This window comes from Sus scrofa, chromosome 2 (assembly GCF_000003025.6).
Source record: "Sus scrofa isolate TJ Tabasco breed Duroc chromosome 2, Sscrofa11.1, whole genome shotgun sequence".
NCBI classification, from domain to species: Eukaryota; Metazoa; Chordata; class Mammalia; order Artiodactyla; family Suidae; genus Sus; species Sus scrofa.
Window position 1 is genome coordinate 144,233,185 of NC_010444.4, and position 11,554 is coordinate 144,244,738.

Consider the following 11,554-nt stretch of genomic DNA (forward strand, 5'->3'; position numbering starts at 1 on the left):
GACAGAAACAACATCCAGAAGTTCTCCACTGAGAAGGCGCCTCACTCTGCTCCCCCTCTAACCCAGGGCAGGAACCGGCCCCACTTTGTCAGCCTGGCTCTCAGTGACCTCGGGGGAGGACGCTTGGAAAGGGGGCAGACCCACAAGAAGCAGCCTTCCTCATTCTGGTGTTGCTCACCCATGGCCTGTTCTGTTTTCCTCTATCTCACGTCTTCCATTTTTCAAGTGTTTTATCTTTTTTTCTTTTTTTTTAATGGCTGCACCTGCAGCACAGGGAAGTTCCCGGGCCAGGGGTTGAATCGGAGCTGTGGCTGTGACCTGCACCGCAACCACAGCAACACCAGATCCTTGACCCACTGAGAGAGTCCTGGGATCGAACCTGTATCCTCACAGAGACAACATTGGGTCCTTAACCCACTGAGCCACAACAGGAACTCCTAAAGTATTTTACCTTCCAATGAAAGCAATGCTCTGTGCATGTGATTAAAATGCCCAGTGTGCAGGAAGGTATAAAATGACCTGCCTCACTAACCCCTTCTTCCCATAGATACTTTTTTTCTAGAAACTTTCATGGGAAAAAGGAATGTCTTTTTATACCTAAATGTGTATATGATTAAAGGCAATTTGCTAGGCACCACGTCCTGCATTGTCTGTTTTTCACTTAGTAATAGATCTTTGCACACTGGTCCATCCAAGCACCCATAGTCCTTGTCTGGATTCTTGCAGTGTCCTCCTAGCTGACTTTCCTGTTTCTGCATGGACCCACTACCATTCATTCCAGAGGGAGCCTGCCGAAAGGTAAATCAGATCCTGTTTGGATTTGGTCAAAACCACCCATGCCTTTCTCTGGCACTAAGCACAAAGGCTAAGCTTGCAGCCACCACCCGCCTCCCCGGTTCCATCCCCAGTGCCTTCCTCCTACTCACTGTGCTCCAGCCCCGCTGCTCCTCGTACAGGCCAAGCGTGGTCCTACCTCAGGGCCTTTGCACCGACTGATCCCTCTGTCTGAAGTTCACACATTTTCTGTCCCCTGGTTCTTTGCATAGCTGGCTCTTGCTATCGTTCTGGTCTCATTTCAGACCCTCCTCCCTGACCACCTAAATCCCCCCTCTTAGATCTTTCTCTTTCTTCATAGATCTTACTGTTCTATGAGAATGATTGTGTTCAGCTATTTGTTTTTTTGTTGTCGGTCTCCTCCGACCACACACACTGAGATGTAACGTCCATGAGGAGAACAGGGATTTTGTTGGTCTCTGCACCATCATGTTCCCAGTACCTGGACCAAAGTTTCTCAAACCTTAAAGGACCCCAAAACCACCTGGTTTCTTATTAAAACACAGACAGCAGGACCCCGACCTCCAGAGTTTCTAACTCAGGAGGTCTTGAGTAGGCCTGGGAACGCATGTGTCTAACAAGTACCTGGATGGTGCTGATGCTGCTGGTCTACGGACAGGCTTTGAGAGCCACCCGTCTAGACAGTGCCTGGCACGCAGTGGGTATCGCTTATACGTTTGTTATATGAATACAGGAGTCTGCGCAAAAGGATCTGCTGCCTTCTTTGGAATAGCAGTTTTATTTTCATCTTACCATTTATTTGTAGTTGTTGGACTGTAGACCGCCTCCCGTTCTTTGTGACAAGACAAGCCCTGCCAGCTAAAATGATGGATCGGCTTCATTGATTTGTCAGAGGTGATTAGGAACCTTGAGTGTTACCCGCCCACGGGAGCCAGTGAGAGGCAGTGCTTGTTCTCTGCCTCAGTGAAACATCAGACCCAAAGGTGATGGGACCCGCTCTTGACATGTGACAGAGGACTTTCCCCAAGGGTAATCACTCAGCATCCCCCCCGCTCCGCCCCAATCATTGTTTCACAGCTGTCCTTGGCTCGGATTAGACTCTGGTGCGTTAGAATGGAACTCATGAATTCTCCTTGGATCCAGGTTATGAATGTAGAGGCCTAATGGTTTTTTCGAAAGTCACACAACCTCGGAGAATCGATGAGCCTATTCTCCAAAAGTATATGTAGGAGTTCCTGTTGTGGTTCAGTGGTTCACGAATGTGACTAGGAACCATGAGGTTGTGGGTTCGATCCCTGGACTTGCTCAGTGGGTTAAGGATCCGGCGTTGCCGTGAGCTGTGGTGTAGGTAGCAGACGTGGCTCAGATCCCCCGTTGCTGTGGCTCTGGCGTAGGCCGGCAGCTACAGCTCCTATTAGACCCCTAGCCTGGGAACTTCCATATGCTGTGGGAGTGGCCCTAGAAAAGACAAAAAGACAAAAAAAAAAAAAAAAAAAAAAAAGTAAATGTACACACACACATTTTTCCATATTGAATTTCAGGAAGTTACAAGCTGCCCCCCGTCCATTTTAACCTCAGATTTAAAACTCCCATTCTCATCACTGGCAAACTGTTTGGCAAAACAAACCAAAAACAACCTGAATCCCCAGCTTGTTATTTAAATTCATGCTGAATCAGAGCCTTAAATGTAATAAGACAAACCACTGAGGGAAACGTTAGAGAAAAACATTAGAAGAAATCAATAGGTAATAAGATTTGGAATGCTTGTCTGAAGCAGGATTTGAAACCCAGAAACAAAAAATGGAATAGTGAGACTGAGTCCCTAAGATTTAAAATGATCTTTATAAGAAAGAGAGGGAACGATCGTCCTTATTTAGACTCTGGATCCAGTGTTGCCGTGAGCTGTGGTGTAGGTAGCAGACGTGGCTCAGATCCCCCGTTGCTGTGCTATGGATCCCATCTTTCCCATCTCTCTTCTTTCTACTTGAGTTGTCAGGGTGGCCGGTGGCCGAGCTTGGTGGGATGAGACATAAGCTTATCAGAGCACATGGGGAAAACCACATCCTTCAGCAGAGCCCTGTCACTGGGTGAATTATTTCCCATTAGCCATGGTTTGGGCGTTTTTTGAGCAACTTTACTGAGATATAATTCACATACCAGGCCGTTCACCCATTTAAAGTGTGCAATTACATGTTTTTAGTATATTCACAAAGTTGTGCAACCATCACCCCTATCTAATTTAGAACTTAATTGTCATCCTCAAAAGAAACCCCATTTGGAGTTCCCGTCATGGCTCACAGTTAGCCAACCTGACTAGCATCTGTGAGGACACGGGTTCGATCCCTGGCCTTGCTCAGTGGGTTAACGATCCGGCGTTGCCATGAGCTGTGGTGTAGGTTGCAGACACGGCTTGGATCCAGTGTGGCTGTGGCTATGGCTGTGTCCCATGGCTGCAGCTCCAATTGGACCCCTAGCCTGGAAATTGCCATATGCTGTGGGTGTGGCCCTAAAAAGACAAAGGAAAAAGAAAGAAAGAAACCCCATTCACGTTGGCTCTCATTCCTCATTCCCCTTCCCTGCAGGCCGAGACAATGGCTAGTCTACTTTCTGTCTCTGTAGATTTGCTGGTTCTGGCCACTTCCTCTAAGTGGGATCATACAGTGTGGGTTGCTCTTCCTTCAAAAGCGTAACACCTTTGAGGTTCGTCCGCACTGGAGGGTGTACCAGAACATCATTGCTTTTCCTTGCTGAGCAATAATCCAATTGATGCCACATTTTATTCATTCATCGATGAACGGACCTCAGCCTTGCTTCCTCAATTCGGCCGTCATGGATGACAGTGCTGTGAACATTTGTGTTATGTACAGGTTTTTGTGTGAGCATACATTTTTCAGTTCTCTTGGGTCCAGTGGTACTTTTTCTTTTAAAGATTTACACCAAGCATTTTACTTAGCCTACGTAATCCTTGGGGTTTCAGTTGTGTTCTATCACGACCTCATGAGGAAGCCAGTAGGCTGGGTTCTGCAAGATCTGAGAGCTCCTCTGTCCTAAGTCTGGGCCTCTCCAGGCTTCTGTGTTGCCTGGGATGTGACTCCGTGTCACTGTGCCTCCGCTGTGAGGACCCCAGAGGACCCCAGAGCTCTGACTCTTCTCAGGGATATTGTGAGGATTCGGGACATAAACCCCATGGGATCTGCTCCTGAGATGTTCACCCAGAGGAGTAGGTTCATGTGCGTCAGAGAAACAAGATACCCTCAGATCAGGGGCTCCCCAGGTGACAGATACCCTCAGACCAAGGTGTCCCGCAGGTAATAGCATCAACCAAGAGGACAGTGGCTGGATGTGGAGGCACAGACGGTATAAAAAATGCCATTTGCTTAAGATGTGAATTTCCTTTGAGATCTGATTTGGTTGCTTTCCAAATCCTGCAAGCTGCCCTCTGAGGGGGGTCCCTGCCTGGTCACCTGTTCAGGGGCCATGCCTAGAGACGGACAGCCGGGTGGGCAAAGCTTAAATTCTCAAGCCCACCCTCCAGCTAATGTTTCCCCCAAGACCACTCTAATTAGAGCCGTCATTTAATCAAAAAACACCTCGCTCTCTGCAGAGCCCCAGAGGTACCTCCTTTTGGGAAATCCCCATGTCCCTGACCTTCTCTTTGGCTCTGGAGTAGGGGTGTGACCCCTGACCCCTGGGTACAGTCTAATAACAACCCCCCCCCCCACAGAGGCACTGAGAGCCAGGGTGGCAGAAGAGGGGCTGAAAATACTGAACTCCTCAAGCTCTCTGACCTGTGCCCCTTGCTCTTTAAAATCAGGCAGCGGAATAGACCAAACCTGAATATTTTCTGGCTATGGGCAAATATTTACGGAAATTTTCATACTTTGTGTCATTCACCCAACTTTTTTAACTTTAGGTGTTAGAGTTGAGGAGCAATTGATTATCTTTGCTGCCTTTCTATTGTGTGGTTCACGTCTCTCAGCAGCAAATCAGAAACACATGATAGGAATGTATGGTCAACTTACTGGAGATATTTTATAAAATGTGCTTTTAAAGATGATTGATTTGAAACACACTTGATATATTACAATTAGGTGGGAGTTTTACTTATTTTTTAATGCCATTTCTTCCTCTCTGTGGGTATGTATATGTAGGAAATTAGAACTCATATTTATTAAACCTAAAAAAAGAACCACCAGGGAGTTCCCGTTGTGGCGCAGTGGTTAACGAATCCGACTAGGAACCATGAGGTTGCGGTTGTTCAATCCCTGGCCTTGCACAATGGGTTAAGGATCTGGCGTTGCCTTGAGCTGAGGTGTAGGTTGAAGAGGCGGCTCAGATCCCAAGTTGCTGTGGCTGTGGCGTAGGTTGGCAGCTGTAGCTTCGATTAGACCCCTAGCCTGGGAACCTCCGTATGCCACAAGTGTGGCCCTAAAAAGAAAAAAAAAAAAAAGAACCACCAAAAAGTTAAAAAATAAAATAAAATCAGGCTGTAGAAAGAGCCATTGCTAAGTGCGTAATTGAGGGATTTAATAGGAAGGGCAATGGAAGGCATGCCTGGGTTCCTGTCCCCAGGCCACCACTTACTAGCTGTGTGATCCAGGACAGGTGGCTAAGCTCTCTGAGGCTCAGTGTCCCCATCTATTAAATGGGATAATAGCAGTATTTACCTCCCAGCATACATTCGGAGCTCCATTAATGCCTGTCTTTCATGGTTATTCTTTTTTTTCTTTTCTTTTTTTTTTTTTTTTTTTTTTGCTTTTTAGGGTGACAGTCATGGCCTATGGAGGCTCCCAGGCTAGGGGTCAGATTGCAGCTGTAGCCACCAGCCTACATCATAGCCACAGCCACACCAGATCCAAGCTGTGTCCGTGACCTACACCACAGCTCACAGCACCGCCAGATCCTTAACCCACTGAGCGAGGCCAGGGATCAAACCTGCGTCCTCATGGATCCTGGTTGGATTTGTTACCACTGAGCCCCAAGGGGAACTCCCTGTCATGGTTATTATGTCACTTATAAAATCAGAATTCAGGATCTCACATACTCCAGCCATCCTCTCTAAGCTATTTAGGGAGGCTGATTTTTTTTAAGTGGTTGGGAACCCCTGACATGTATCAGATGCCACAGAGAGGGCTGGGGATGGAACTTCATTGTCCCCAGGAATGTAAAATTCAGGTTGGGAGGGCAACAAGGCATCAGAGGGAACTGTGGTGCTGGGGGCAGGGCTGTCCGGGTTCAGGAGTGGAGAGGGCAGGAGAGACTGGAGGGGCCAGAGGAGTCCAGCCCATAAAGGCTGGAGGGTTCACATCACAGAGCAGAGGGAGACAGCAGCGGGCAGGGGCGGGAGGGAAAGGGGACACCCATGGGAGCACGGGCGGGGGGGGGGGCCCGGTGGGTGTAGGCATGGGGAGCAGTCTGGGGACTGAGCCAGAGACAAACCTTCTGGTGTCTTTCCCACTCTCAGGGTCCCTAGGAAAGACAGGCCATGGGGTCTGCCAGGCACCTGTTCAGTAGACAGTCACGTGCCCTATGAGACTTTCTGTCACTAAGACATTTTTGTGGACGGAAAGAGGGAGGAAGGAGGAGGAGTTATGTTGGAGGAGTTTTGGCTCTTCATCCAGACAGCCCACCAAAAACGCAGCAGAAAATGGTAAGCAGGGACCTCGGCAGTCCTGCAGCCAGCCCCCTCGATTGTCTTTGGGGACCCCCGCCCGTCATCACTCTCAGGGCATGTGCTTTGGGGTGGAGATGACCAGACCCCATGGCAGGGCTGGGTGCAGTACCCACACTGGCTCTGTGAAACGTGACCCTGAGAGTCTAGCTAGAACTGCAGGGAAGGGGAGCACCGTTCTTGAAGGGGGGCTGTGCCCCCAGGGTGCAGCCTGGAGCGGCTGGCCGCCACCCTGCCCCCAGGATAGGTGAGCCTCCCGGGGAACAGAATGACGCAGGGACACAGAGCCAACAAATGCAGAGAGACAGATTCAGGGTGCCATTGCCTAGGCACCTGGACCCCACCTTCCCAAACCCCTGGCCTTGCCAGTTGCCTAAGTCTCTTCCAACTGGATTTCAGTCCATTGTCCCTAAAAGAATCTTGACATAGTCAAGGAGGTACCTTGTTCCTACCAACATTTTATTGGTTTACCCTCAGCATAGCTATTTGTGGTCCCTAGTGAGGGGCGGTGCGTGTCTCGGAAAAACAGTGCATGTGCCCAAGTGATGGAGACTTTAGCCCGTATCCCAGAAGCGGTGCAGGCACCTGTCCCAGGCTTGGGAGGCAGAGACTAGAGAAGGAAGAAACCATGGCTCCACAAAATTTCTCCCTTCTTCTTTGTCCCTGGGCTCTGCTTTCAGAGCAGTTCTTCCCAAACCCTTGATGTATTCCTTCTTGTTCACAACCAAAGAAATGAATTCTTGGATCTGTTAAGAATATTTTGCAGGGTTCCAAGACATCAGGAAGAGATAGGGTAAGAGGCGGGGGAGGAAGCTCTGCAGACCACATTTGCATTTTCTCCTTTTTGCCCAATGACAAGGGTTCAGCTGGCATCCTTTTGTTTATTTCCTATTTGAGGCAGAGCTTTTCAAAGCTAGACATTAACGTGACTGTAATGGAATCTGTCTAATGGTTCTTCGGAGAAATGTCTTCTTGGATCTCAGCAAAGATAATTCACTTGGTAGGAACCCCTTCCTGCTTCCCTGCTAAGCATTAGACTCACCCAGTTCTTTCTGGAAGCAGGCTGGCCTCCGAGTGAGAGAGGAGAGTGCAGGAATGTTTTACCCCAGCATCCATCACATAGACTCACCCCCGCCACGGACTCAGATCAGGGAGGAGAAGAGGGAGAAGGGGCGTGTGGAGAGCATGCATGCTGAGCATAAGCCTGAAGCCAGGCAGAACGTCCACCGCAATCTGAGCCCCCTGGAGAAACAGGCGCACTCACCTTGGAGCTTTGGCTCTGGGGCGCTTTCTCTCTGGGGCGACGGCAGCTGCGACAGCCTACAAGGTCCACACTGTCCTAGCAGGTCCACTGCAGGCCAGCTGGGCTGCGGCAGGAGGAAGGGATTTCCCATCCTCCATCAGCAGGGAGTGTCCTTCACCAAAGGAGGCGATGCCCTTTTTCCCTGGAGTGCGGGCGGCTGGGTCTGCGGTCCTCTCTCTCCCGCTCCCTCACTGCTGTGACTGGGGCTCGAGGGGGCCCCAGAGAAGGGGCTGCCTGCAGACGGCAGCCCACGCCCGCCCTGATCCAGGTCGTTGGTTCCCCAGCCTTGGGGAGCCCCGAGAGGGAGGCAGGGGAGTGTATGGTGAGGCCACGCTCCCAGGGCCCTGACCAGGGTGGCTGGGGCACTCACAGAAAGTCCAAGGGCAAGTCCTTGTGCATTTATTTCTCCCCCCTCTCATGTGATTTTATTTTTGGACCAAACACAGAAGCTATTTGGGGGCTGGATAGATGCCAGATGAAAGGACAGATGTCCCATCCAAGCTGTCTCCGAGCCACTTTTGGAACCGGCCCGGTTACCTTTCCCTGTGCAAGGCGGAAGGGCAGCCAGAGGGTCTTTCTCCCCAGGTCACTTTTAGTATATCCGAGCAGCTAGTTCAGATTCCTAACTTTATTTCCACCAGCTCATCCCCACCCTTTGAGGATTCAGGAAGGATATGTGTCATGAGCAAAGTCACTGCTTTGTACTGCATTCCTACCGTCAACACACTTCTGGCTGCAGACATAAGAGCCCCTCTTAGCAACCTCGGGCGGGGGGTGTGAGCATGTGACGAGTCAGGCTCGAACCCTGAATCACAGAGATGCTGGCTGTTTCCCCTGGCTGTTTCTGCTTTTAACTCCTAAGCTTGTAAAACTTTAAATATTTAAGGAACTTGGATTTTCACCTCTGATCCTTCCTCTCCAGACCTGCCTGGGAAGCTGGGAAGCCCTCCTGCCTGACAAAATGCCACCTGCCCATCCTCCTCTTCGCGCCATCAGCATGGTTGTTTCTAGAGCCCTGACAGCTCTGCCAGAGGGGCAGAGGCCAGGGAGGGTGAGCTCGCAGAGCGGCAGCTTGCTGCCACTTTGCTCCCTGTCTCCTGAAGCTATAAATTATTGAGACTTCACTGTTGTTTTCATTTCTTTAAGAAGAAAAACAAAAACGTCCATGGTTGATTCATACCCATGACGTCACTCTTCAATTTCTTCCCCCAAACACAGTTTCTTGAAGGGGAAAAAGAATAAGGGTTTTCATCTGTGTCCAGTCCCAGGCCCTGATTCTTGGTACAGGATGGAGAGTCTCTGGCCTCCAGTCTCCATGAAGCCAGTTTCCTATGAATAATTCACTGTGCAAACACACACACCAGAGAAGACTGGGCTGGGCCGCCCAGGCTGGGCTCGCCACTGCCTCCAGGGGAAATTGCCCTTTCTGTCTACTGCCCTGGGGAGGAGCCAGGGAGATGGAGCCTAACAGCTTGTCCAACACTGCCCTCTGCTGGCCACTAGCATGATTCGCCCCAGGATGGTGGTTTTCAAGACTTTCCAATGGGCACCCGGGGTGGGGGGGGTTATTTTTAGAGAACCACTTTCCAGGTTCCCCGTTTCTTTAGGTACTTTTTCATAAAACTGGCTTGCCTGAGAACATGCCTGTGTTCCTAATAATCCTTCCCCTACTGGAAAGCATCCCCCTCACTCTTCACAAACCTAAGGAACCTTTGCCTCAAATATAGAAACCTCTAAGTTCACATTCTCAAACTGGAAGCTTCCTTTAATAATTGAATTCAGCTTCCCTCAATAACTAAGGCAGTTTTTATTTAACAACTTTGTCTCTTCTGTCCCTTGAATTTGAGGGAGAGCACTGTGAAAGCAAACTGTAGAGGATATTAGAGGCAGTAATGATGGGAGTTCCTCTCATGGCACAACAGAAACAAATCTGACCAGCATCCACAAGGACGCAGGTTCGATCCCTGGCCTCACTCAGTGGCTTAAGGATCTGACGTTGCTGTCAGCTGTGGTGTAGGTCGCAGATGCAGCTCGGATCCCACGTTGTTGTGGCTGTGGTGCAGGCCGGCAGCTACAGCTCTGATTCGACACCTAGCCTGGGAACCTCCATATGCTGTGGGTGAGGCCCTAAAAAAAAAAGAAGAAGAAAGAAAGAAAAGGTAATAAGAGTAACAGATTAGTAGATACATTTAAAGAATGATGCCACAGCTTAATTTTTTATTTCCAATATTTACAGTATATGGGAAGCTATTATCTTGAATCTATGTGAACTTTGGAGTGAATATTTAAGATCAATTTTTAAATGCGAGTATGAGTAACATTATTTTTCAAAATGGTTTTAGAAGGTTCAGGAGGGGCAAAGACTCTTGCTCCTGGAGTGCCTCTTGTTGACTGATCATCGGCTCTTATCCATCCATCCATCCATCCATGCATCCATCCATATATCCAACCAACACCCACTGAGTTTCTATGTGTCAGGCATTGTCTTGGGCTGACCCAACACACTGTGGGGAGGTCAGGAATGAGGTCTTAACCTTGAAAAAGGTACCTCCTTATCTGTTTGAAAGGACTGTGGAGACCCAGGAAGAAAGGCCATTTTAATGGGGCAGGGCGGGGAAAAAGCAGGATCAATCTTTGCAGCATCGGTTGTTTTTAGAAAGGCCCTTTGCCTTTGCACAAATACAGTCCGTATTATACATCAGTGGGAACCCCCTTTCCCCAGAAGACATTTGGCAGTTTCTGGAGACAATTTTGGTTGCTGCGACTGGGGTTGTGCTCAAGGCATCTGATGGGTGGAGGCAAAAGATACTGCAAAACCTTCTGCAGTGTCCTTGACAGCACCTCACGTCAATTATCCAGGCTGGCCCCCGAGGCAGTAGTGTTGAGGTTGAAAAATCCCTTACAGATGAGAACGGGCAGGCCCAGTAAGGGTTGACAGTGGATGGGATTCATTCATCAACAAGAAAGTACTTCTTGAGGGCCCACTATGTTTCAGACGCTCTTCTGGGCATAATCAAGGCACGCCAGGTATCTCTCACCAAAACTGTCATCTCACACGGCCTGCCTGGTGGTGTTCCTGTTACCCAGCCTGGAATTCTCAGCATGAAAGTGATGGCAAAACCAGTCTTGCTGTCCATTGAAAGAAGACACAATAATCTATGGAAATGATTCATAATATGGTTGCTAAAACATTGTAATAGTGAAAACAACCTAAATGTCAGGAGGGAAATAGCCACATAATTTGGTTCAGCCATGCAAGGATATACTAGGCAGTCAATTTAAAAAAGAAAAAGGCACATTTATTTGAGATGACACAGAAAAGAGCCTTGAAAGCATTAACTGGGGGAAAAAATAGCTTCAGAATTGCAGGTAGAATGTAGTTGATCTGATTTGTGTTTTTAAGTTGTTTAGATTGTGTGTGTGTGTGTGTGTGTGCGTGTGTGTGTGTGTGCGCGTGCCATTGCTGGGGAATTCCCACCAAATTCTTAAAAATAGCTCCCTCCAGGAAGTGGAAAACAACTGTCACAAGCACAAAACGTGTGCCATGTTCACTGGGAATATTCTCCGTCTGATTCCCCCTTTCACACCAGCGAGATCGTCCCCAGTTCATCCTCCCATCACTACCAGTATACAGCCAGTCACCTGCTTCTGGAGAACCTTCAACTTGCAGGACCATATCCACTCCTTACTGTTAAATCCGAGACCCTTCAAGATTTGCATCTAGCCAGTCCTCGAGGGTCTTCTTGGGAGCTGCTCCTCCTGCCCCAGCCCCGTTCTCACCCGTC

The 11,554-nt window shown here is 49.0% G+C and overlaps 1 protein-coding gene across 4 annotated transcripts in view; it reads right to left on the minus strand.

Annotated features, from left to right (window-relative positions):
* FGF1 (fibroblast growth factor 1) overlaps window positions 1–8,161 on the minus strand; it is a 107,500-nt gene extending 99,339 nt beyond the window's left edge. For 2 of the 4 annotated variants that reach the window (XM_013987618.2, XM_013987617.2), the window contains exon 1: window positions 7,731–8,159. The gene's annotated coding sequence lies outside the window, so the exon portion shown is untranslated. Of the gene's footprint in view, window positions 1–7,730 lie in introns of all 4 variants that reach the window. The other 2 variants (XR_002341962.1, XM_003124010.5) reach the window with 2 other exon arrangements.